The sequence below is a fragment of the Mustela erminea genome, chromosome 17, assembly GCF_009829155.1.
Source record: "Mustela erminea isolate mMusErm1 chromosome 17, mMusErm1.Pri, whole genome shotgun sequence".
In the NCBI taxonomy this organism is placed as follows: Eukaryota; Metazoa; Chordata; class Mammalia; order Carnivora; family Mustelidae; genus Mustela; species Mustela erminea.
Window position 1 is genome coordinate 48,055,309 of NC_045630.1, and position 24,080 is coordinate 48,079,388.

A 24,080-nucleotide genomic window follows, 5' to 3' on the forward strand; every position below is an offset into this window, starting at 1 on the left:
TGGAAAAATTAGCCCTGCACTCTCAAGAAATGCTTATTTGTCTAGGTTTTTGTTTGTTCTGCATTTGAAAACTTTCGTCTTGTGATAGGAGTAACTGCCCAGCTGAACGTTCAATCCATACCTACAGTCAGGTTACTCTGTGCTCCAGGAGAGAAGTAGTGATGCTGTGTGGCACATGGAGGAAGGTCATGTGGGGGTGGAAACAAAGGTTTATCTGCGAACATTAATATGTTGAGGACCTGCCTCTACTCTTCCATTAGCAGTCTGAAATTAAAAAGGGATAACTTCCTCATTGCTTTTTCAATTCAGTTTTATTACTTGGAAATTGATATTACAGATTTTATAAAGTGCCCTCATTTTGGAACCCCTTTTTTAAAATGACACAGCTAATCCCTGCTGTGTTGAAAAGTCAATTTTTACTAAATGATCAGCACAACAGTAGCTTTAAACAATGTTTCTGGAATCATCAAGACTACCTACATAATATTGCATTTCACATCATGTCTTCATTGTCAATCAGAAAACCTCCTGGAGTGATTGTCAATAAGGTTTTGTGTTGCATTTATCATTCTGACTGAGAAAAGACTAACTAGCCCTTGACCGCCTCAGTCAGCTTTTGCTATTTATTGATTAATCTATTTATAACTGTAATATCATCGGTTTTTCAAATTAAGATACAGTTCAAAAATGCCAAATTCGGACTTTCTAATAATTACTTAAGTCCTTCCAGCTGACCTTTGTCTTTCATGTTGCTAGTGTTTTGCCTATTTAGGTTCTTTCTCTTTGGAGCTACAGTGGATTCGATGGTGCTCTTCTCTTGCAGTGAATACATCTAACAGTTTTTTATTTATTTTTATTATTTTTTTATTTTATTTTTTTAAAAGATTTTATTTATTTATTTGACAGAGAGATATTACAAGCAGATGGAGAGGCAGGCAGAGAGAGAGAGAGAGAGAGAGAGAGAGGGAAGCAGGCTCCCTGCTGAGCAGAGAGCCCAACGCGGGACTCGATCCCAGAACCCTGAGATAAGACCTGAGCTCAAGGCAGCGGCTTAACACACTGAGCCACCCAGGCGCCCCATCTAACAGTTTTTGATGCAATCAAACTGACCGCTTACTCTTTTATTTTCTTCCCTGTACCTTAGTGGCAATCCAAACTATTTGATGTATGTATATTCACATGTGCGTAATGCCTTGCTTTTTCTTCTGAGCATACCTACAAACTTAAAGAAATTTCAGTTTTAGAAAACTTTATTTCCTTGTCCATTGAGTTTACTTGCCAGAGTCATTTATATTATTCATTTTTCCAATCAACACTATCCAGAGACTGACTTTTCCAACTTCAAAAAAAGCCTTTTTTTTTTTTTTTTCCAGTCAGGTCTTCATTGCCAGAGTTTTGCAAACAATGTCAGGATTCAATGACTGGACATTATTCTCTCCAGGATACAGATCATTTTTATCAAGAAAAGACGGTTTTCACTTATTAGACAGTATATTATTTCAGTGGAATAATTTTAAATATGAACTTCCATTAGACAACGTCCTTTTCAAAAGACGTTGATTGCTGCTATGGTTGAACTTTTATCACAAATATTCCTTATTTTAAAGTAAATAAAAACAAAGATGGCATGAAATTAGTTTGCACAGTATGAAATTATTTACAGCAGCAGTAGACCACTTCTCAGATAAAGTTATCGAAATATGTGTGTCTGTAAGGATGGGAATTTATGCAGTTTGACTCCATAGCATCTGGAGGTCGACAGCTGGTTATTATGTACACCTAATTTACCGGAGCGGTAAATACTGCAAGTGAAGAGATCAATTCACCAAAGGTCTATAGTTCAATAGGTTTAGCACTTCATGTTGAAAATAAAATGTGGAATAAATTAGGAGAAAACCTTTCTCACACTGCCTCAATAATAAACGAACCCCCACAGTGGAAAAAGGCACTAAATGAAGTGTCTTTGATATAATTAGGTGGATGTTAATAAACCCAGTCTTGATCTGCTTTATGAAGCTATTGTAATAATATTAATGATGTTTAACCATGTAACAATCCCTGGACAAATGGCAAATCTATTTTCAATACCAAATTACTCATCTTTAAAATAAAATAGATTAATAACATTTTCTACTTATAAGACATTACAGGAAAATTAAATTAATGAAGCTCTAGCGTGTGCAGAAAAGAAAAAAAAATAGTTTGTTAAGGAAACACAGAATTTTCTATGAAGCTTTAGTTTTAGTAATTTGTGTTAACCCAGGAAATACAACTAATAGTTTAGAATATGGGTCCAATTTAGGGATTAACTCCTTTTACCATACGAACCATTAAGAAAAATGATTATAAAATGCAGTCTGGCTTCTAATCTTAAAAGGATCATTCAAATTTTACATATAAAACAGCATATACTTATCTTTTCTCCATTTTCTTATATAATAATAAAAAAATTTAATTAGTACAAGGTTACTAATAAGGATAACCACTAATAAATATTGCCCATCATTAACACTCAGATAAGCCATTCTTATTCGTACCTGATAGCACATGATCTTTATTTTTTATTTAAAATTAGATTTATGAATGCAATCATGCTACATGCAGCCTTTTGGGTCCAGCTTCTTTTCGCCTAGCGTATGTGTTAGAGACTAATACATGTTGTGGCCTGTAGCAGAGATTTGAGTCTTCTTTTATTATCAAAAAATTACATGATCATTTCTTAAGATGCAATCAAATTTGTGAATTCTGATATGACTTTAGCCTTGTCCATCGTTCTGCTTTTTAAAGATCTTATCTATGTTTTTGAGTGTGCTTAGGGTTTAAAGGACATTTGAGAGTGAATCAGGGGGTTGATGTTTTTGGGGTATAAATCACAGCTTATAAGCTGCCCTCATTAGAGTACATAAAACCTTGTCCTTATCATATGCTCATTTTGTTCAACCTAGAAGTATTTTTTAGTCATCTTATATAATTTTAAAACTATAATACACACTTTCTCAAACTAAAGACAACATATATTTTATTTAGATATTAAGGACTTTGTGGATCCTCTTATTCAAAATATTTCAGACACTGTCTCATTTTAACCTAATATCAAACTGGTTAGCTACTTTCCATGTGAAAATATGTTTCATTACTTAATATATTTGTTATTTCCATGTACTTGTTTTAAAACAACAACTTACTACATTTAATTTCAAAATTTTAAGTTAACAATCTTATTATTAACAATCACTTTTTAAAAAGAAAATAAAAGCATTAACAGAAAAAAGCTCTTAACATAAATCTGATGTTGTTTGGACTGTAGAAACTGGACATCCTTGAACTTCTTAAATAAGCAGAGCTAGAGATGTTGACAAAAACCAGCCAACACAACTACTGAGGATTGATTTTGTGCTTCACAGTAAAGGCTTGTGTGTGTGTGTGTGTGTGTGTGTATGTATTTTGTTTTAATGATAGCTATTCTTTTTTTTCTAGGCATGATCACCTACAAACATCCAGATTTAATTATAAATATACAGTTAACTCTTGAACAACATGGGTTTGCATGGGTCCACTTATGTGTGGATTATTTTAATAAACACAGTATCGCACTGTAGATGTATTTTCTTTTCCTTATGATTTTCTTTTTTTTTTTCCTTATGATTTTCCTAATGACATTTTATTTTTTAATTTTTTAAAACATTTTATTAATTTATTTGAGAAAGAGAGAGAGCGCATAAGTGGATGAGGGACAGAGGGAGAAGCAGACTTCCCACCAAGCAGGAAGCCCAGTGCGGGACTTGATCCCAACTCTGGGGTCATGACCTGAGCCAAAGGCAGATGCTCAACCAACTGAGCCACTCAGGAACACTTTAGTGACATTTTCTTTTCTCTAGCTTACTTTATTGTAGGGAATCAGTATATAATACACAAATGTACAAAATATGTGTGAATTGATTATGTTATCAGGAAGACTTCTGGTCAATAGTAGGCTATTAACATTAAACTTTGGGGGAGTCAAAAGTTAGATACAGATTTTCAATTGCACAGAGTGACAACACTCTTAATCCCTGCATGTTCAAGTGTCAGCTGTAACTACTTTACTCAAAACTATAGGGTTATTTTTTGTGTCTACATAAATACCAGTTCTCTTTGGCCCTCATTCCCTCTTCCCCTCTTTTTTTTTTCTCTCTCTCTCTCTATCTTCTGGAGGTCACACTATTTGTGTTTTCCTCTTGGGCTTTGACCTCTTTCTCTCTATATTTTACTAGCACCATTCTTACTCCTAATGTCAATGATACCCTTAGATTTTAGCCCCTTTCATCATTCTCTCTTTTGCTTTTAGGTATCATTTACCATAATTTTTCTTTGGGTTTCCTAATTTCTTCTCATGATAGTATTGTCTCTTAATTACTGGGTTCTAAAATGCTGCAATGTTTTTTTCTTTCTTTCTTTCTTTCTTTCCTTTTTTTTTTTTTTATTTTGTTCTCCTTTTAGTTAGTTACTTGGTCCTGATGATTTTTCTCTCTAAATTATTATGTGTCCACATCTGTCCCTTTCCTAGTGACTGTATTTACTATATCTCAAGGCAATGTCACCTTGGTTGTTACAGTTTCCTTTGTGCCTTTTCCACTCTTCTCCAATCCATTCTGCATGTTTAGATACATTAATCTTATAAAATATCACTTTCTTTGTTCCATACTCATGCCTACAAAATTTTTATGCCTATATTAAATGTCAAGGTTCAAACTAGGACAATTTACTAATAGAAGCTGGAAGTTGGTCGGTTGTAAATAAGAAAGGACTCTGTATTATTAAATCAGGTTTAGTGGTTGAATAATGAATAATGGTTGTAGACTTGGCTGTACTTGAACATGAGGCAGGTGAAGAAAGCAAGTAATAAATATGTCAAATGCACTTTTTAGTCTTGGCCCACAGGACCAGGTTTTGAAATTTAATAGTTATACATAAAGCACTTGTACTAGAAGCTTCATTCAGGATGGTGAGAGCCAAAAAAATGAGTAAAAAAAGATCCAGATAAGTGGAGCATGGTAATCAAGTCAAAAATGATACTGGAGAAAAACAGAAGAACAGTTAGTTACATTATGACAAGAAGCAATAGTTCATATGTGCTCCAAAAGTGAGTTCTACTGATTGAGACTTGCTCTTAAATGCCACAGTTTACTGAGGCAATATGGAATTCCTTTGCAATTTTCTTCGTAGGGAACTCTATTTGTTCTTTAGCTGTGGCAAAGCATCAGATCAAATACCAAAGGTTCAGGATATATATCTACTTAACTCACCACGCTCTGTAAGAATGATTTTCTGTGGCAATGCCACTACCTAATTAAGAACTCATTTTCTTTCCTGGGTCAAGCTTCAAAGTCATTGCTGTTGAAATCATTCGTAATGTTAAATGTCCATCTAGTATGTTTGAACAAGTTATAAAATTTACTCACAAATTCTTCCTATAATGAAATTCTCAAGTTCCTTCCAACACTTAGAACATTGTGTTATTCATTTCCAAAATTCACTTAGTCTAAATGTTTGAAGGTAATACGTGGTTCTGTAATTAGAAGTGTCTTATGAACTGTTCTTGTGTTATATCTAAAAAAAATCTATTTCAATAAAAGTATCCACACCGAACAAATCATTCTTCCAATATCCAAACATTTTCTAATTAAGAATCCCTCTACATATAATGCCTTTCTCTTATTTTCCGTTGATTCATTGTGTTTGTACTTTGAAGCCCTTTCATCGAATAAAACTTAGCCAATGGGTTTTTCAGTGAATTCTTCATCTTCTGAAATGCAATATTTTATCTTTAATATTCAAATAGAATTTAAACAATGTTTATTATGATTGTCCTTTTTTATGATTGTCCTTTTTTGAGTATTTTTTTAAAAGATTTTATTTATTTATTTGACAGACAGAGATCACAAGTAGGCAGAGAGGCAGGCAGAGAGAGGGGAGGAAGCAGGCTCCCCACCCAGCAGAGAGCCCGATGCAGGTCTCCATCCCAGGACCCTGGGATCACGACCCCAGCCGAAAGCAGGGGCTTTAACCCACTGAGCCACCCAGGTTCCCCTTGAGTATGTTTTTAATCTACAAGGTGCAGTTATAAGTTTCTCAAAAACAAGTACCATCCTACATGTCTCCATCCCTCGCATGTTGTTCATTATAGTCTGTAGGAAGTTGCTGAGTAAAAGTTGATTCTTTAAAAAAAGATTTTATGTATTTATTTGAGAGAAAGAGTGAGAGAGAGCACAAACAGGGTAAAGGGCAGAGGGAGAAGCAGACTCCCTGCTGAGCAGGGAGTCCAATGTGGGACTCCATCCCAGAACTCTGGGAACATGACCTGAGCTGAAGGCAGATAGATGCCTAACAAACTGAGCCAACCAGGTTCCCCAAAGTTGTTATTTTTATGGTTGATAAACAGCAATGCATGTTTTACTGAAAGGTTACTAATGTCTAAGGATAAGGAAAACCTGTCCGTGAGAAGTGCAACATAATGGCCACAGGGTACAGTGAAAATAGCACCAAGATGTCGAATAAAATACTTGAGTTCTAGCTTTAGTTCTACCCATAAACGATGACTTCCCTCTTTCTTTACCACATATCTCTTTGGCCAAAACCTCAAAAATTATTTACTGATATAAGATTTTATTATTATATGAATAGATTCTCCCTAAAGCTCTTTTAGCTCTCAAATTTCTTTGTTTTAAGAAATCACCTGTTTCTTGGGGATCTGTGTGGCTCAGTTTGTTAAATCACTGACTCTTGATTTTGGCTCAAGTTATGATCTCAGGGTGCTGAGATTGAGCCCCACATCAGGCTTCGTGCTCAGCTGGGTGTCTGCTTAAGATCTTCCCTCTTCCTTCTCACTCTCTGTCTTTCTAATAAATAAATACATCTTTTAAAAAATCACCTATTCCAGCTTAAAATGCCATGACTTTCTCATCATTTAATTACATGAACTTACTCTTTTTTTCATATTTAAAAGAAGACTGATTCACAGTCATCTCTCTCTCTCTCTCTCTCTATGTTTTATGTGTGTTGTACATATTCATTTTCTCACTTATAATTGCTTTCTATGTATTTATTATGTTCTGATATTATTACTTATTTTATTACCCAGTAGGAAATTATGCTATTCATTTAGATGTCTATTAATGCCTTTGATTGAAATAACAATGATAAGAAAATTAGTAAATAAAACATGAGTTCCCCGCTAGTTCCTTAAAACAACTTTCATAAGAAAGTTTAGGCCAAAATAAATGCTATTACTGTTAAGACAAATCAAGTTAATTTAAAAAGTGTGAGCTCCAAGGTTGAAAATGCTCATAGCAGTAACGTCCTCAATAGCAAAACTGTGGGAAGAACCAAGATGTCCATCAACAGATGAATGGATAAAGAAGATATTATATATACATATATATGTATGTGTATATACATATATATGTATGTATATATATATGTATACACACAGTTTTGCTATTGAGGACATATATATATATATATTTGCTATTGAGGATATATATATACACATATATATGTATATATATACACATATATGTACATATATGTGTATATATATATATATATATATATTGAGGCCATACATACACACACACACACACATCCACAATGGAATATTACTCAGACATCAGAAAGGATGAATACTTCCTATTTACATAGTCATGGATGGATCTGGAGGGTATTATGCTGAGCAAAATAAATCAATCAAAGAAAGATAATAATCACATGGCTTCACTCATATGTGGAATGTAAGAAACAACACAGAGATGGGGTAACTGGGTGATGGACATTAAGGAGGGCATATGATGTGATGAGCACTGGATGTTACACACAACTGAAAAATTATTGATCATTGCCAAAAAAATTGTGAGGTTCATATCCTGTCTTTAAGATCTTATACAATGTCCCAAATAGAAAGAGTTGTGCTTAGAAATAAATTGTACCTTAAATGCAACTTAAAAGAAAACAATCAGCAGAATAAAGGATATCTGTAATTAACTTCACATGGTCTTATGCAGATAAAGTATTATGTATTGACAATCAAAAGTTTCTATTTTCCAAAGCTTCAAGTGAGTAGTCACTGCCTGTTCATTACTTGGTAGGTTTCTAGTCTGGATTTACAGAACTACAAATATGTTCAATGAAGGCAAAGGTAAAATACAGTAACTTTCTCTACCTAAAAAAGCCACATTTCCTCAAGTTGAACATTCTTTATACTTTTTTCCTTCCCACATTTCCATACCATAATAGCACTTTTGTGTTACTTCTCTTTTCTGTTAACAACTACTCCCAATTTAGCATTATCCATGAACTTAATTAGTATGCAATATAGATTTACATATTATTAATTGGGAGGTAAAAAAGGAAACAGCTGTGGCAGAACAGCTATTTTAAAAATGCTTAAACTTATCAACATCTTAATTCATTAATAACTTTAAAAGAGAAATGTAGAAAGCTAAAATATGAAAATATTCTCTATCAGTTTTTATATGTGGTCCAAGTGTACATGAAGTATAAATGTGGCTCATAAGGAAAATAATTCAAGAAAGTGGAAATACTGCTCTTAAAAATATATATTCAACTTTCAGAGGATTGATTTAGAAAAAAATAACCAGAAGGAAAATCAGAATGTAATCATAGAATCCGGAAATTTTTAAAAGACTCAAAAAAAGATGATGTCACATAACATAATTTGTCCTGTTCTAAGAAAAGAATCCTTGATATTTTTGAGAAAAAAAAAAGATTGTAGTGGGACAGAAAGAAGCCAAGTCACCTATCACGGACTTCTTAAAATTAAGAATACTTAGGTAAGTCAGGTAAGTGTTCATATTTTCAGTGAAATTTGACTTTTTTCTAATGAAAGGGAATTTTATATGATGAGAACTTTGTATGGAAAAATGTGTGAAATTGTTACACTTCAAACTGGGTATTTATTTTATAAATGACCCCTTATTTTCCTTAACTATAATATAGTCCCTCTACTCCCAGCCGTAACTCAACATTTTTTCTCTTCAGTATAAAAACATTCAATTAAGAAAATTCTAAAAAACAAAAACAAAAAACATGCAAGAAAATCCTGATAATTATTATGGAGATTTATTTCCCAAATGTAAAAAGAAGAGTTATGAGAACACAGGCATCTCTAAGAGTTTAAATTAGAGATAGCAGCTGTCATTGATGACTTCTGCAGTGACACTAGCAAGCAACTATTTCAATATCAGAACCCAAATTCCTCAGTTAATTTACCAATCCCCTAAGTAGGTGAAACCATTCATGAGTGCCTTCCATCTGTTCCAACAGGTCCCCACGTTTGTTATTTCTTAGATGGGTGCACACCATCCAACTGTGACACAAACTCACAAATCAGCTGTCAGGTAGTTGTGAAGACAAAGACTGGGAAAGTAATCTCAACTTTGAAAACACTCTTACTCATAAAAATATCCGAATTAAACCTTTTATTGCTACATGCTATAGCTTATAATTTATCTTATCTTATCTTAATTAGAATATTGTATATTATGATTATTGCAATCCACTATTGATTAAAAACTCTCTGATTATTTTGACCCAACACATTCCTTATGATTTATTAGATTTCACTGAGCTCCACAAAATAAGGCACAGCTATAAATGGAGAGAATATTCTTTTTTATACCTATTTTTATAAATCTCAATTTTGTAAGATTATAAATGGTCTCTTTCTTGTTTGCAAAGGTCAAATGAATAATGTTGGTAAGAAGATAAGGAGATGCATAGTTACAATAAAACATGGAATCACAGAGATGAAATTGTGCCCCAGTTGAGATTAGTTTTAAGGAGGACTTCAAAGACAATTGATTCATAATGCGGTCTATTGTATCTTTATAGATTCTTATGCAAATTACCCACTATTAAAGTTCCAGTTAGATATTTCTCTGCTCTTTAACATTTCATTTATTATTCCTAGTTATCAACTTTTTAATTCTTGTCAATGTTACTTCCACAATTATTTGATTTCTGTGCAAAATTGGTTTTACTTGATTACATACTACCCTGTATAGCTCTTTTTATTAAATGGAAATTTATTTTTCTAATTAAATTGCTACTCTGGTCATAAAAGCATTGTTGTTTATGCTTAAACTTAAATACGTAAGCAGACAAAAGTGGGTTTCAACCCTGGCTCATACACTTAGTCTGCACTTGACCTTCAATTATTTATCTTCTCTTGGCTTTAGTCTTCTCAGATGAAACTACTGCAGTTAATATTATACACTACTAAGTATGACAAAGATTAAATGACATAAAGAGTGTAAGGCACCCATTACAGTATCTTAAACACAGTAGCCACTCAAAAATAGCTCTTATTCTGTAGATGATATCAAGGAAAACTTAGCTTAGGACGTTATTCAACAATTGTTCAAGTACATTGTATGGTATATTTCAGTATTTTCTGCTTAAGAACACTTACAAGAATGCTGTATAAAGAAGATAGTTAGTTTAAATGGTGCTAACACACCTGATTTCCATTATCGGCATATGGGGACCGAGAGATACACAGTTGCTCTGGAGAGTCCCATCATACAGGATGCCCTGCTAATTCTGTTCCTTCCTTTTTTTTCTTTTCTTTTCTTTTCTTTTCTTTTCTTTCTTTCTTTCTTTCTTTCTTTCTTTCTTTCTTTCTTTCTTTCTTTCTTTCTTTCTTTCTTTCTCTTTCTTTTTTTTGTAATTTTATTTTATTTTCAGTGTTTCAAGGTTCATTGTTTATGTACCATACCCAGTGCTCCATGAAATACTTGCCCTCCTTAATACCCACCACCAGGCTCACCCATGCCCCCACCACCCTCTTTCCAAAACCCTCAGTTTGTTTCTCTGTTCCTTTCTCTGAATCCCTGGCTAAATACAGTGATGTCTGTCATGTTCAGAAGTCCATAAATGCCACAATTCTTTTGATTTCCATCACCTCACCTACACCTTTTGAAGTGCCTCTTTGTGAATCTCTCCTCACAAGTTAAAGCGTCTCCGTAGTCTCACCTCAACTAAATGTGTCAGGTCCTCTGCCTTCCCAGGACTGACAAATATCCAGCATGTCTCACTGGGGCTATTTCAGTGTCTTTTTTTGTTTGTTTGTTTGTTTGTTTTGTTTTGTGTTTTTTGTCAATTATCTTACTTCAAGTTGTGCTCAGGTAAAAATTCTATCCTCCACAAAACAACCAGGATGATTTATTTAAATTGCAACTTTGGGGGTGGATGGGTGCCTCAGTGGGTTAAAGTCTCTGCCTTCGGCTCGGGTCATGATCCCAGGGTCCTGGGATTGAGCCTCGCATCGGGCTTTCTGCTCGGCGGGGAGCCTGCTTTCCTCTCTCTCTCTGCCTGTCTCTCTGCCTACTTGTGATCTCTGTCTGTCAAATAAATTTTTAAAAATAAATAAATAAAAATAAATAAATTGCCACTCTGATTGAGTCATTTTTTATGTAAAATCTTGACATGACAGTATCACCTAGAAGAAAAAGTAAAATATACACATCTCTTACTCCCTTTCTTCTTGCTCTAGTAATGTAAGGTTAATCAATGTGATATTCAGAGTGATCTCCAGAAGATGCAGTTCTCTCTAACTATATTATGACTGAGAGTTAATATAGCCCTGAGGGGTTAGGAGGGAAAGAACCCCCCAAACTGTAAATTTATATAGTTGTCCATTTCGTTTGAACACTATTTTTGATCTTTTTTCTTTCTTTTTTTTTTTTTAAGATTTTATTAATTTATTTCACAGACAGAGATCACAAGTAGGCAGAGAGGCAGGCAGAGAGAGTGGGGGCTTGGGGGGTGGGGAAGCAGGCTGCCTCCTGAGCAGGAAGCCCTATGCGGGGCTTGATCCCAGGACCCTGGGATCATGACCTGAGCCAAAGGCAGAGGCTTTAACACACTGAGCCACCCAGGAATTTTCCAATCCATCAAGAATGGAAAATAACTTATTTCCCAAATCTATAAAAAAATAAGACATATGACACAGCAGCTGCAATTGAGATTACAACTTGATTATATTTGGGATAGTCTATTGTCAGTCTTCAGGATCAATCTGGTTTCTGCAGGGGAAGATGATGAATTTAATAGGAAAATGTCAAGGGCCACCATCTCTGTATCCTTTAGAATCTAGAGGATGTACTGACATTTGCCATCTTACCCCATGATATGATACTGTTTTTGATTTATTATCTTGGGGGTCAATTACAGAAGCTTCCATTTGATTTCACCCTTTCTGAGTGTGCTTTTCCTATAAAGCACAAGACTTACTTGGGAATTTCAACAACTCCATACTAGGTATGTCAAACCTCACTGTTTGCTGAATTATGTAAAGGGACACATTATTACCTGGTGTCTCCAGTCAAATAGGGTGTCTTGGTGATTCTTTGGAGATCCTGGTATTCATGGCAATTTGGACCCTCTGAAAAACAATTCTCTGAAGTATGAATATTCTCTTTGCCTAATACAGTTATCTATCCAAATCAATGACCAAGGGTTCTTTTAGGAGAGGTCTGCAAGAACCATTAGCATGTGCTATTACAGTGGTGTTGCAGGTTCCTTCTTCCCAGAGATCTGGTCTCCTTTTTCATAAAAGTCTTCTGGGTTTGAAAATGAGCCCATGTCTGGAATCTGGACATATAATTATAACTTTTTAGGGAAAAACAACCAAAGGTCATCTATCTGATTTCTCCAAAAGGTTAAAGTAAGTAGTTCTCTTTTCAACCACCTTTATATTTTGCACTTATAGGGACTGTGTTCTGTTTACTATCTTCATTAAACATCTGCAAGTTAGGCCTCTTGGCTGCTAATCCAAACCTTTGTTATTTACAATAATTGTACCCACCTAGCTTCAGGTGGGTAAGTACACTTCGTAGACCTCTTCAGTTTGGGGGTTCTATCATTTCCATTTTTATTATTGTTCCTGGTTCCATAATTGCCTCTCTTACAATCAACCCTGGTCTACCAATAAGAACAACTAATGAACATTTTAATATTGTTGTTGACACTCTTATAAGCATGTTTATTACTGCCTTGGCAAATGTTGAATCCTTCAGGCCTTCCTGAGGAATGTAATCATCTGGAGAGGTTTACTGCCTTACATATTATAACCACTCAAGCAGTCCCATTTTCTCAAGCCCTTGAATTTTTTCTTCTTCAATTTGCAGTGGGGGTTGGGCACTTTGCCTCCACATAGCATGCTCATTGCTTTTCCCAGCTTCCAAAATCTATCCATGTAGCCATTTCAGATTTCACACCATCCTCTGGGGTCCTTGACAGGATATTAAAATGCATATCCTCCAAAATTTCTCCTAAATAAATTCCACCTTATTCAATCTTCTATTTTGACCCCTGGGTCCAGAATGCTCAGAATTAAATTATATTTGTACTCCCCCAGCTACTGCTGGTACATGCTGATTAGGTCCTTTGAGACATCATCCCCTTACTTTCTTAAGAGGCTCAGCAAATTCCCCGCTGGGTTATACCACAACTTAATATTAGTGTATGCCTAGTGCGTAGCAGGGAAGGGTGAGGTTCATCCTGAGGGGAACTGTGCCTCTTCGTACATTTAAGTTAGTAAAGAGTGCGAACTCTCGGTACAAGCATCCACCTAAGTGTACCCATCTCAATTATCAGGGTTCCACTGTTTTCTAAATTTGTTTTTGATGCTGGCATAGCATGACCTTCCTTGGATGGGCATTAATGATCTCTAGAGTTTGAATACTTCACCTGGTAAGTCCTAGGCCTGTTTTATGTCATTCTCTAAACCCTTGTTATAGGAGATGATATGCAGCACTTGTTGAAGCTTAATTTTAATCTTTGTGCAGCAGAATCTACTTCCATTTTTCTCTTAATCAAATTGAACTATGTTTTTTCTAAACATTCGTGAGTTGCTAGGGATAGAGACTATATGAAATTTTCCATGTTTTAAGTTCTATTCACATACATACAAATCTTGTATAGAATGTCTATGGCCATATTTAGATAATGGCTTTGTAATTTTATCCTATTTATTATTTTGTCATTTGCAGGAAATCAATGTTCTCCTCTGAAAAGCAGAGTTTTAAAGCCATAAAACGTCATGTTGAATTGGTTGCAGAACATGGGAGAATCATCAGGAAATCTTACTGATTCACCCAGGTGGAAGCAAAAGGAATACTTGACTTCATTCAGGAGAAGAGTCTAGCCACAAAGATGCAATGAAAGGACAAAAGATGGCACGAAGAAAGTATAGTTAAGACCAGGCTGTTGATACTTAAAGAGATGTTTTGAGGTAATTAGTATAGTAATATAGCATTTTGAGATAAAAATGAGGACTAGACCAGTGAGAAGATAATAAATAAGAAAATGTTCCCAGGTATTTACTGAGTACTTGTTATGTTCCATGTACTCCTGTAGTTCCTCTGGATGGAGTAGGGAGTAAACATACGTATCTCCTCAGGTAGATTATATTTTTGTGTGTGGAGGTAGGAGGGCTAGGGGGCAGGTGAGAGAAAGAGATAACACATTCTTTCTGAGGAGGAAATATGTCTTTGAACCACTGATTTTTGATTTGTGTGGAATATCTTTTTTCCCTACTCATTTATATTCAAACTTTCCAGCACACTATATTTAAGAGATTAGTCTTATAAGCAGCTTATATTTAGTTTGCAAGTCATTCCTACAATCTTTGTGTAAATGCTTTTATATTTGGGTTAAATCTGCCATATAAATATTTGTTTTCTATTTTACTCATGTTTCTGTTCCCCTTTTCATTTTTCTTGATTTCTTTTTGATTAATCAATCCCATTCATCCACTGAAATGTTTGATATTCATTTATAGGTTACTGAAAGACAAGAAACAACCTTTTCCTATTACAGTCTACTTGGCATTGGTACTTCTGTTATTTTTAAGAAGATTTTATTTGTTTGTTTGCTTAGAAAGAATAGGGAGAGGGGAAAGAAAAAGGGAGAGAGAGACTCTCAAGTAGACTCTGTGCTGAGCCCAGAGTTCGACACAGGGCTGGATCTCAGGACACTGAGATCATGACCTCAGCCAAAATCAAGAGTTGGAAGATTAACCGACTGAGCCACCCAGGCGCCTCAAGTACTTTTGCCATTTTCTGGATAACTCAAGAACCTTAAAACATGATATTCCACTTACCCTTTTCATATTTTTTGTGTATTCATTGACATGGACAATATTTTAATGCCACATATATTTTAAATCCCACAACATACTTCTTAGTGTTTTTCTTTTAATTTAATAGTAATTTAGATTTCTCACATATTTACATGTTTTTGGTGACTTACACTGGTGTCTGCTAATATCAAGCTCCTGTTTGGGAAAACTATTCTTCTATCTAATGTATTTTCTTTATTTTATGGCAAGGTTTGCTATAAATTAATTCTCTTAAATTTTGTTCAGTTTTGAAAGTGCATTTATTTCATCTTTGTATTTCAAGGGTACATTCATTGCATATAGTGTGCTAATTAAATGCTATAAATGCTATATAAATGCTATAAGCATTTAATTTTTGTTACTGTACTAAAGATATGATTCCACTTTTTTTTGGTTCTAATCATTTCTTGAGAAGCCAGCTCCCAGTCTATTTGTTATGATTTTGGAGATTAAAAGTCTGTTTCTCAGATTTTTCTTATTCTTTTCTTATTCTTTGATATCAGAAGTTTTACAATAATGTGCATTTGAGGGGCACCTGGGTGGCTCAGTGGATTAAGCCTCTGTCTTCAGCTCAGTTCATGATCTCAGGGTCCTGGGATAGAGCCCTGCATCAGGCTCTCTGCTCAGTGGGGAGCCTTCTTCCCTGTCTCTCTCTGCCTGCCTCTCTGCCTACTTGTGATCTCTCTCTCTGTCAAATAAATAAATGAAATCTTTTTTAAAATGTGCATTTGATTTTATGTGCTTATCTTTGTATTTATATTGCTTTGTATTCATATTGGTTGACAGAGGTTAACTTTTTTTAAAAAAATTTATTTGATATAGAGATATACAAGTTTGATATACAACTTGTTTAAGCCTCAGTCTTCCGCTTTTTGTTCACCTTCTACTCTCTGTGATAAGAATTTTAAAAAACTACAAGAGAATTGTTGCTTTCTAAAATCATTGCTTTCCAAGTCCTCACTGTCTTGGTGCTCTCTGGTGACTTTGAACATCAGTTTCAAATATCGTATCCATCATTTACAGTTCAATATCTCTCTGTGGGATTGTCAGTCTGTTACAAACTGCTTCATCCTAGCAAGGAACAGAAGGCTACAATTGACACCTTAATGATAAAGAAAAAAAAAAGAGGCAATGTGGCAATCTGAGGAAAAAGCATACCACATAGAAGGAAAAGTGAATATAAGAACAGTGGGTTAGCACAAAATGTCTGATCTAAGGCAATGAGGAAAGCCATTATGGCTAGAACAGAGTTGATAGGTCATGATACATGAATTTAGAGAAGTAAGTTTATATATTTTATGTTACTAAGACTTTATTCTGTATGTATTATTAAGCTATTGGTAGTTTAAAAGGAAGGGTTATTTGAGCTAATTCACATTTAGAAAATATCAATGACTCTTTTTATCCATGGTGGAGTAACAGGGACTGGAGTTACCCTCTGGACTTAAACAACCATAAAATGGATAAAATATATGAATTGAGAGTTTTTAAGACATTAGACATTAGGCAATGAAGGACAGTAATCCCTGAAAGATAAGAAACAAAGGAGATGAGCCCTACAATTGCTGAAGCTTACTGCTTGAGAGAGAATATCTGTGTTATGGCAAGAGGAAGGGACAGAACCACCAGAAACAATCTTCTGCCTTCTGCAATCAGAAATACACTAGAAGGGGATTTCTGAGGACTGTAGTTTACAGTAGCTAAATTGACACTTCCAAAAACCATCCCACGATATTACATTTATATAATATTGCCAAAAATACAAACTCATCTATGGTGACAGGAAGTAGATGGGTAGTTGCCTGGGGATTCTGATATGAGAGGCTAAGATGCAGGATTTAGTGATAAAAATGGGCCCAGGGAAATTTTTATGGAGTGATGGATAGGTACATTAACTTGACTGTGGTGATAGTTTCACAGGTGTATACGTATATCAAAACTTAAATTGTATACTCTAAGTGTAATTTCTTTTATTTAAATTATGCCCAATAAAGCTATAAACAGAGATATATTTCCAGCTGGTAAATCTTTAGATTGTTGGCAAAGAAAGGAATAAACAGACCAACTGAAATTTTTTGCAATAGATTAAATAATAGAGAATGAATATGGTAACAAAGCTAGATTTGGGATCTACTTTGGATATTGGGGACAATTATGAAAAGTTTTAGAGAATTATGTGGCTCTGTACCATTCAACAGATATTTATTTAGAGCTTATTTTGTGTCAGCCAAGACAAAGACACTAGAAATATGGAGTCTGCCATAACTTTCTGGGGACTTTGTCAAGTTTGTGGTGGCATAGTAGGTTTTTATCAAACTGTAGAGGAAGCAAGTCAGTGAACGTGGTTTCTCACACTGATATAAGCCAAATGTGAAAGAAAAAGAAAAAAATGTTTAGAAGAGTTCTAAGGCAGACTCTATTTCCCAGAACTAGCTAGGATCTGGCTCAGACAATGAGACATTTTATATATATATATATATATATATATATATATATATATACACACACACACACTGTTGAGGATGTAGGAATTTTATTGATCACAAAGAGAAGTTCAAAAGGGCACAATAAAATACTTTAACAGAAATAAGTGGGATTTTACCTTAGAAGAGAAGTACAGATTATTAGGAATGAAGAGACAGAGATAGAAGATATATAAAGGACTTTGGAGGAAAAGAAAAACAAAAACTTATCAATCTTCCCCAATGACAAAAGGAATTAAAATAGGTTAAATAACATTAAAAGTAATATTATTTTTCTGTAAGATATGTCTTGCAGCATATGCAAAGTCACACTCTGGTGCATGGTAAATTTTCAAATTAAAGAAAGAAAACTGTAAATAACATATACAAGACCCTCTTCTCTAAATCTTAAATAAATACGAGTAAAAACCATATGCAAAATACAAAGAATAATCTATATCATCAATCTATTTTCCATGCCCTTGATTTGATAGCTTCTGACAGCAATCTTGAATTACCTTGTGAGTTTTCAATATATGTGTTCAATTTCCTTTATCTATATTTAGCACTAGTCTGTTGATATCATTCACTTTAAAGAGTTTCTGCCTGTAGAATATTTGTCAGTATATCATGGACTTTCATACTTAGTTTTTATATATATATTTTTTGTTACTGGATGTAATAAATTAGTTGTATTGTTTTATTCACACATGACTGCATTGCAATTCAAAGGCCTTGGCAGTATTTTAGAATTACAATGAAATCATCATGGGGACCAGATATTCATTGCCTTTTTCTTCAAACTGTCACTAAGCCATGCCAAGTAGAGAGGAGCATTATATATATATATATATATATATATATATATATATATATATGTATATATGTACATATATATATAAAATATTCAATATAAGCTTATTTCATATTAACTACGTGAATTGCAGGAAAAATGGTGAACTAGCAATGGAGACTAAGGGATTAAGGAAGAAATAAAAATAAACATTTTTTAAAAAGTTCAAATTACAAATCATACTATCTTGTATATAGTTTATAATTTTAGTACCAAATAAAGTGATTACTTCCTTTCAAAAATAAAGATAATGATAGTTAAACTTTTGCAATTTACTTTGCAAATAAGTATAGACAGTGGGAATTTAGAAAATGTATTTTGTGGTTCTTAAGAGGAACTGAGTGACAGGACATTGTGAGATGATCATTTTTCAGAGATATTTAAACAAACTACTCTGGCAATACTAAAGCTAGAGAATGAAATAATTCCTTTATAATTATTACTTTCTAAAATGAAAAAAAACAGGAATGTTTATATTTTTTGTAAAATCAGCAGGATAATTAAATTTACTTTTATAGATTGAAGAGAGAAGATCACACTATAAAGTTGTGATACACTCCATTCATCCATTCCAAAAAAATTACAAATTTCTTAAAGAATCCAGTTATATAACACATACAGTGTAGTTTGGTTCTACCTGCACACAACTAATTACTAAAAAGAACTGCGATCTGTCTAGGACTTTGCAATGTCCATATATCCTCAAAAATGTCAGCTCACCTCCATTCTTCCAATTAATTGTATAAATTTAACTGCCATAATTATCAGTACTACCTGCTGTTACCGTTGTCAAACTTGTATTCATGTTCCTATTCCATTTTTGAGCTCTGGACTCCTTTCCAGGAATTAGAAAAATATATGATCTCATTTTGCACATGACAATCCAGATATCATATTAAATCTTTTATAAGATAGTAAGGAAATAATGGATTGAATTATTATGTTTGTCAATTGAATTAAGCCAATGAATGTAATTGCTAAATTTAATCATCACTGAAAAGCTATGGAGAACTTAATTATAAGGAACCACTTAATAGTTGAAGGAAAAATAGTATAACTTATTTAACTAATATAAAGCTTTGATCATGCATGTAAAGGTTAGATACATAACATCATCTAAATCATACCTGGACTCATTGGGCTGAAGCAAATTTGGACATACCTCAGTTTGTAGATTATCTTAATATGAATTTTTTAAAGTGAAGTGATTTCATCTGGTGCTATGTAAAATCGAAATAACATAATATTGGAAATATATGCCACTTTGTAACAAATATATTTTTTTAAAAGCTTGTGAATAGAAATCACAGTGATGATTGGTAAAACATCGGTGTCTTTGCAATATTGTCATTGTTGGGTTAGATTCCATTATTTTATAAATGTTGCTGGACATCATTGTCCTTCATTCATATTGCTTCAGACAATTAGATAATGTCTTGAAATCCAAGAACTTGCACATCCTTAAACTGCACTGTGCCCATCTTTTTCCATTGTTAGTAAGGACTGATGAGTAAAAAACATGAGAGAACCCTTGAATAGTTTGCTCTACCTGAGGATATCCTCGTCATTCACTATTTAACAATAACTCTTTAATCTGTGAACTATATCTACAAATTGTGATGAGATGAAGATGTTGTAACCAGATTTAGGATTTTCTAGTGCCAGGTATAATTTAAATACCTATAAAAGTAAATAACAAAGCTTGAGAAATTCAATGATATTTATATCTTCACATTTTCCTTTGACTTTTTCTTAAGCTTTCCGCATTTTATTGTCTCTTTTAAATAATCAATTTATCACTACTAGAAATAAAAATGGAAAAGTGTACATTGTTTGTAAAGATGGGTCTGGAACTATGAAGAAAGATGTGACAACCAGGTCATGTGGGAAGAGCTTGAGCAGGGATGGGTACTTTTTTTTTTTTTTTTTTTAAAGATTTTATTTATTTATTTGACAGAGAGAAATCACAAGTAGATGGAGAGGCAGGCAGAGAGAGAGAGAGAGAGGGAAGCAGGCTCCCTGCCGAGCAGAGAGCCCGATGCGGGACTCGATCCCAGGACCCTGATATCATGACCTGAGCCGAAGGCAGCGACTTAACCCACTGAGCCACCCAGGCGCCCAGGGATGGGTACTTTTTAAACTAAATTAAAACAAGGTATCTAAGAAGAATCTTAACAACCAAGGACTGAAACTACATGCAACATCTGAATAGTGATTACTAATAACAATTCATGATATCTTAATTGAAAAAGACAGATGTACATTGAAAAGACCTTTTCATCAAATCCATGATCCTTGGAATTTCAAACCATTCATTCATTCCATTGCAAAGAGAAAATATTCCTGAGTCCTGGATATATATGCTAATGAGTAATGTATATAAATTTGGACAGGATGAGAAACGCAGCAACATGACCATTGGTGATAAATAAACTTATGTATGTGAATCTATAAGAAAAAGGTTGTCAGTGTCATGCATGGACTGGTCAAACTCGGGGTAGAATGATAGTGTGCCAGGACTAAGCTGAAGTTTAAGAGGTGAAGGATGCTTCTCCCATCTCTAGTCTGTCCTGTATATTGAAGGATATTTTGTCACAAATAGCTTTGGGTAGGATTGATTATATTTTAAAAGAGTTTAAAAGAAACATGTCAAAAAAATTGTTAGTTTACAAGCAGAAATGAGAAGGAGTATAGCAAGCCCCTCAAAATTTGGAATTTGCAGGGTTAAAACATGGACCATTTTTCCATCTTCAACGTATTAAAAATAAAATTATTAAAAGCTGGCTCTTAATGAATATTGGTACTTAAATAATTTCACAATTATGTTTTAACATTATAACTAAAAAGGCCATGTATTTTATTTAAAAACAAAATTAGTGATGAGAGTATCATGTTTTTTTATTTAAAACTCTAGAGTGTAGTTTGGTTTCCAGAAAGTCCATTCAGTTGGACAAAAAATTTCAGAAAAAAAGCAAGCAAACAAACAAAAAACCTAAAGGTATGTGCCACATTAACACAGAACTCAAATAAGTAATGAAGAGATAACAATAAACCATTTGTAACTACACATATTTTTAATTGAATTAAAAATAGATAGATGATGGATAGAGTCACATGCCATTGTAAGAAATAATGCAGAGATTCATTTACCCTTTATCCATTTCCTCAAGTGGTAACATCTTACGATATTATATTATTATAATATATTATTATTATAAAATATTATTATAATATTAACCAGGATACTGAATTGATGAAATCAGGATACAAAACAGCTCCGTCACCACCGGAAGCCTCCTTTCATCCTTGACTAGCCACACAATTCTCTCTTCTCCCATCCTTCACCTCTGGCAATGCTAATCACACTGATCCATTCCCCATTTCTATTTCCCTTTAATTTCAAGAATACTATGTAAGTGAAATCATATCATATGTATCACTTCGATACTAGCTTTTTCTTCGCTCAGCATAATTCTATGGAGATTCATCTAAATTGTTGTACACACAATAGTTTCTTCATTTTTATTCCTGACTGGTAATCCATGGTATGAATGTATTTCCCACTGTTTAACCACTCACCCATTGGAGGATATGTGAGTTGTTTCCAGGTTTTTGCTATTACGAGTACAGTGAACATTAACGTCTGTCTCAAAGTTTTCTTTGTGAACCCAAGTTTTCATGATCATTGGGATAAATGCACGGGGAGCATTATTTTCAGTAGATGGCAATTCTGTGCTTTGTTATTTGAGAAATTGCCAAACCATTTTCCAGAGTGTCTGTTCTATCTTATATTTCCCCACAACATATGAGTGATCAAGGTTCTCAGAATCCTCACCAGCATTTGGTGTTGTCACTATTTTTTATATTAGCTCTTCTGATATGGGTGCATCATACTGTGTTTTTAATTTGCATTTCCCCAATGGCTAATGATATTGAACCCCAAGAAGTGGACTTTTCAGAGAGCAACCTTGAGAAATGAAGTATTGTCTCTTTTCTGGAGCAAAGAACAGTTTTGCATACTGCTTACTATAAAGGATAGGGTTTTTTCCAAGCTCAGTACTAGGTGTGTAGGCATTCACCTGGTCTCCACAGCACACAAGAGACAAAAGGAATCAATGCAAACATGACAGTTATGGTGCCTACTTTGCTATGAGTAATTAAATCATTTGACTCTCACCTAGGAGTCTTGGGTCTTCTGAGAAACAGTAATAGGTTACCTTAATATTTTTATGTAGGGATAAAATCAAAACCCACACTTATCATTTACTACTAAGCTCTAAGTCATTACAGGGAAACATATTTCAAGCCCGTCATCATTGGAACTTAACTGATGTGTAGTATGCATATAATAATTACATGTTAAATAATTGATGAACTACTGATAAGAGGAGAAGTAGGTAGATGTAGTATATAAATACTCAATGAGTGGACAGGAAAAGTTGCCATGTGAGATTCCCTTATTGCAAGTTGACTGATTCTATTTGATTTTGGCCTGCTAAATGCTAATATTAGACCTTATGACATTATTATTTATTAATATTATTTTAATTTTTAAACCTTTCTCTAAAGTTGATCTCATTTTATCCTTACAGCATGAGTGTGAGTTAGACAGGACATTATTTTTCAAAGGAGGAAAATAAGTTCCACAGAGATTAAATGGCATGCTTCAAGTTAAATAATTCATGGATCAGTTCCAGGATAATATAAAGAATGCATTAATAGGATTTGCACACTGAGTTCCTCCAAATTGGAAATTCTGAATTTTTATATCTAATATTGGAGATGCATTTGTTTATAACAATCATTCTTATCACTTTAACAACTAAGGAGATGTCAAAAATTTGTTGTTAAACATATGTAGTCATTTTAAAAATTCTTTTAGATTTTATTTTATATTTTCCCAAATCTTCTCATATACAGATTATCCAAAATTTATTTCAAATTTGCCTTTTTTCAAATTATCAGTTGCCTGCATTTGATATAAATTAATGACTTCATTAAACTTCCAATTTGTTAAAAAACATTTACATTTAGGAACTGCCTTGTCCAAGGTAATACGAATTACCTTACGCATATTTGATAAAGATAGTAAATTCTTTTTTAAGAGGTTTTTTAAAAAAGTTTATTTATTTTTTTAGTAATATATACCCAAATGCGGCTCGATCTCATGACTCCAAGATCAAGAGGTTCATGCTCTACCAAGTGAGCCGGCCCGGCAACCCAAGATAGAAAATTCCTTAGAGAGTTTACTCCCTAGCCAGGTACCCTTAGTAGGTTCCTCTGCCACATCTACTTGGTTGGGCCTTTACGCCCAGTTGATAATTCCATCTCGACCCCTGCAGTTTTCATTCCACTGTCTCACTTTAAGCTTTAATTATATGTTCATTATTACTTTATTAGGCATTTTCTGACCAAACTATTTGATCATAGTCATGTTACATATAATTCAATCTGCAGATTCTCAGGAGTCTTTTTTTTTTTAATTAAAATTTATACATGTCTACTAACGTAAGGTAACATCCCTAGTACTTTATGATCTGTATCTAACCACTTTCATGCCTCAAATGATTATTACAATGTGGAT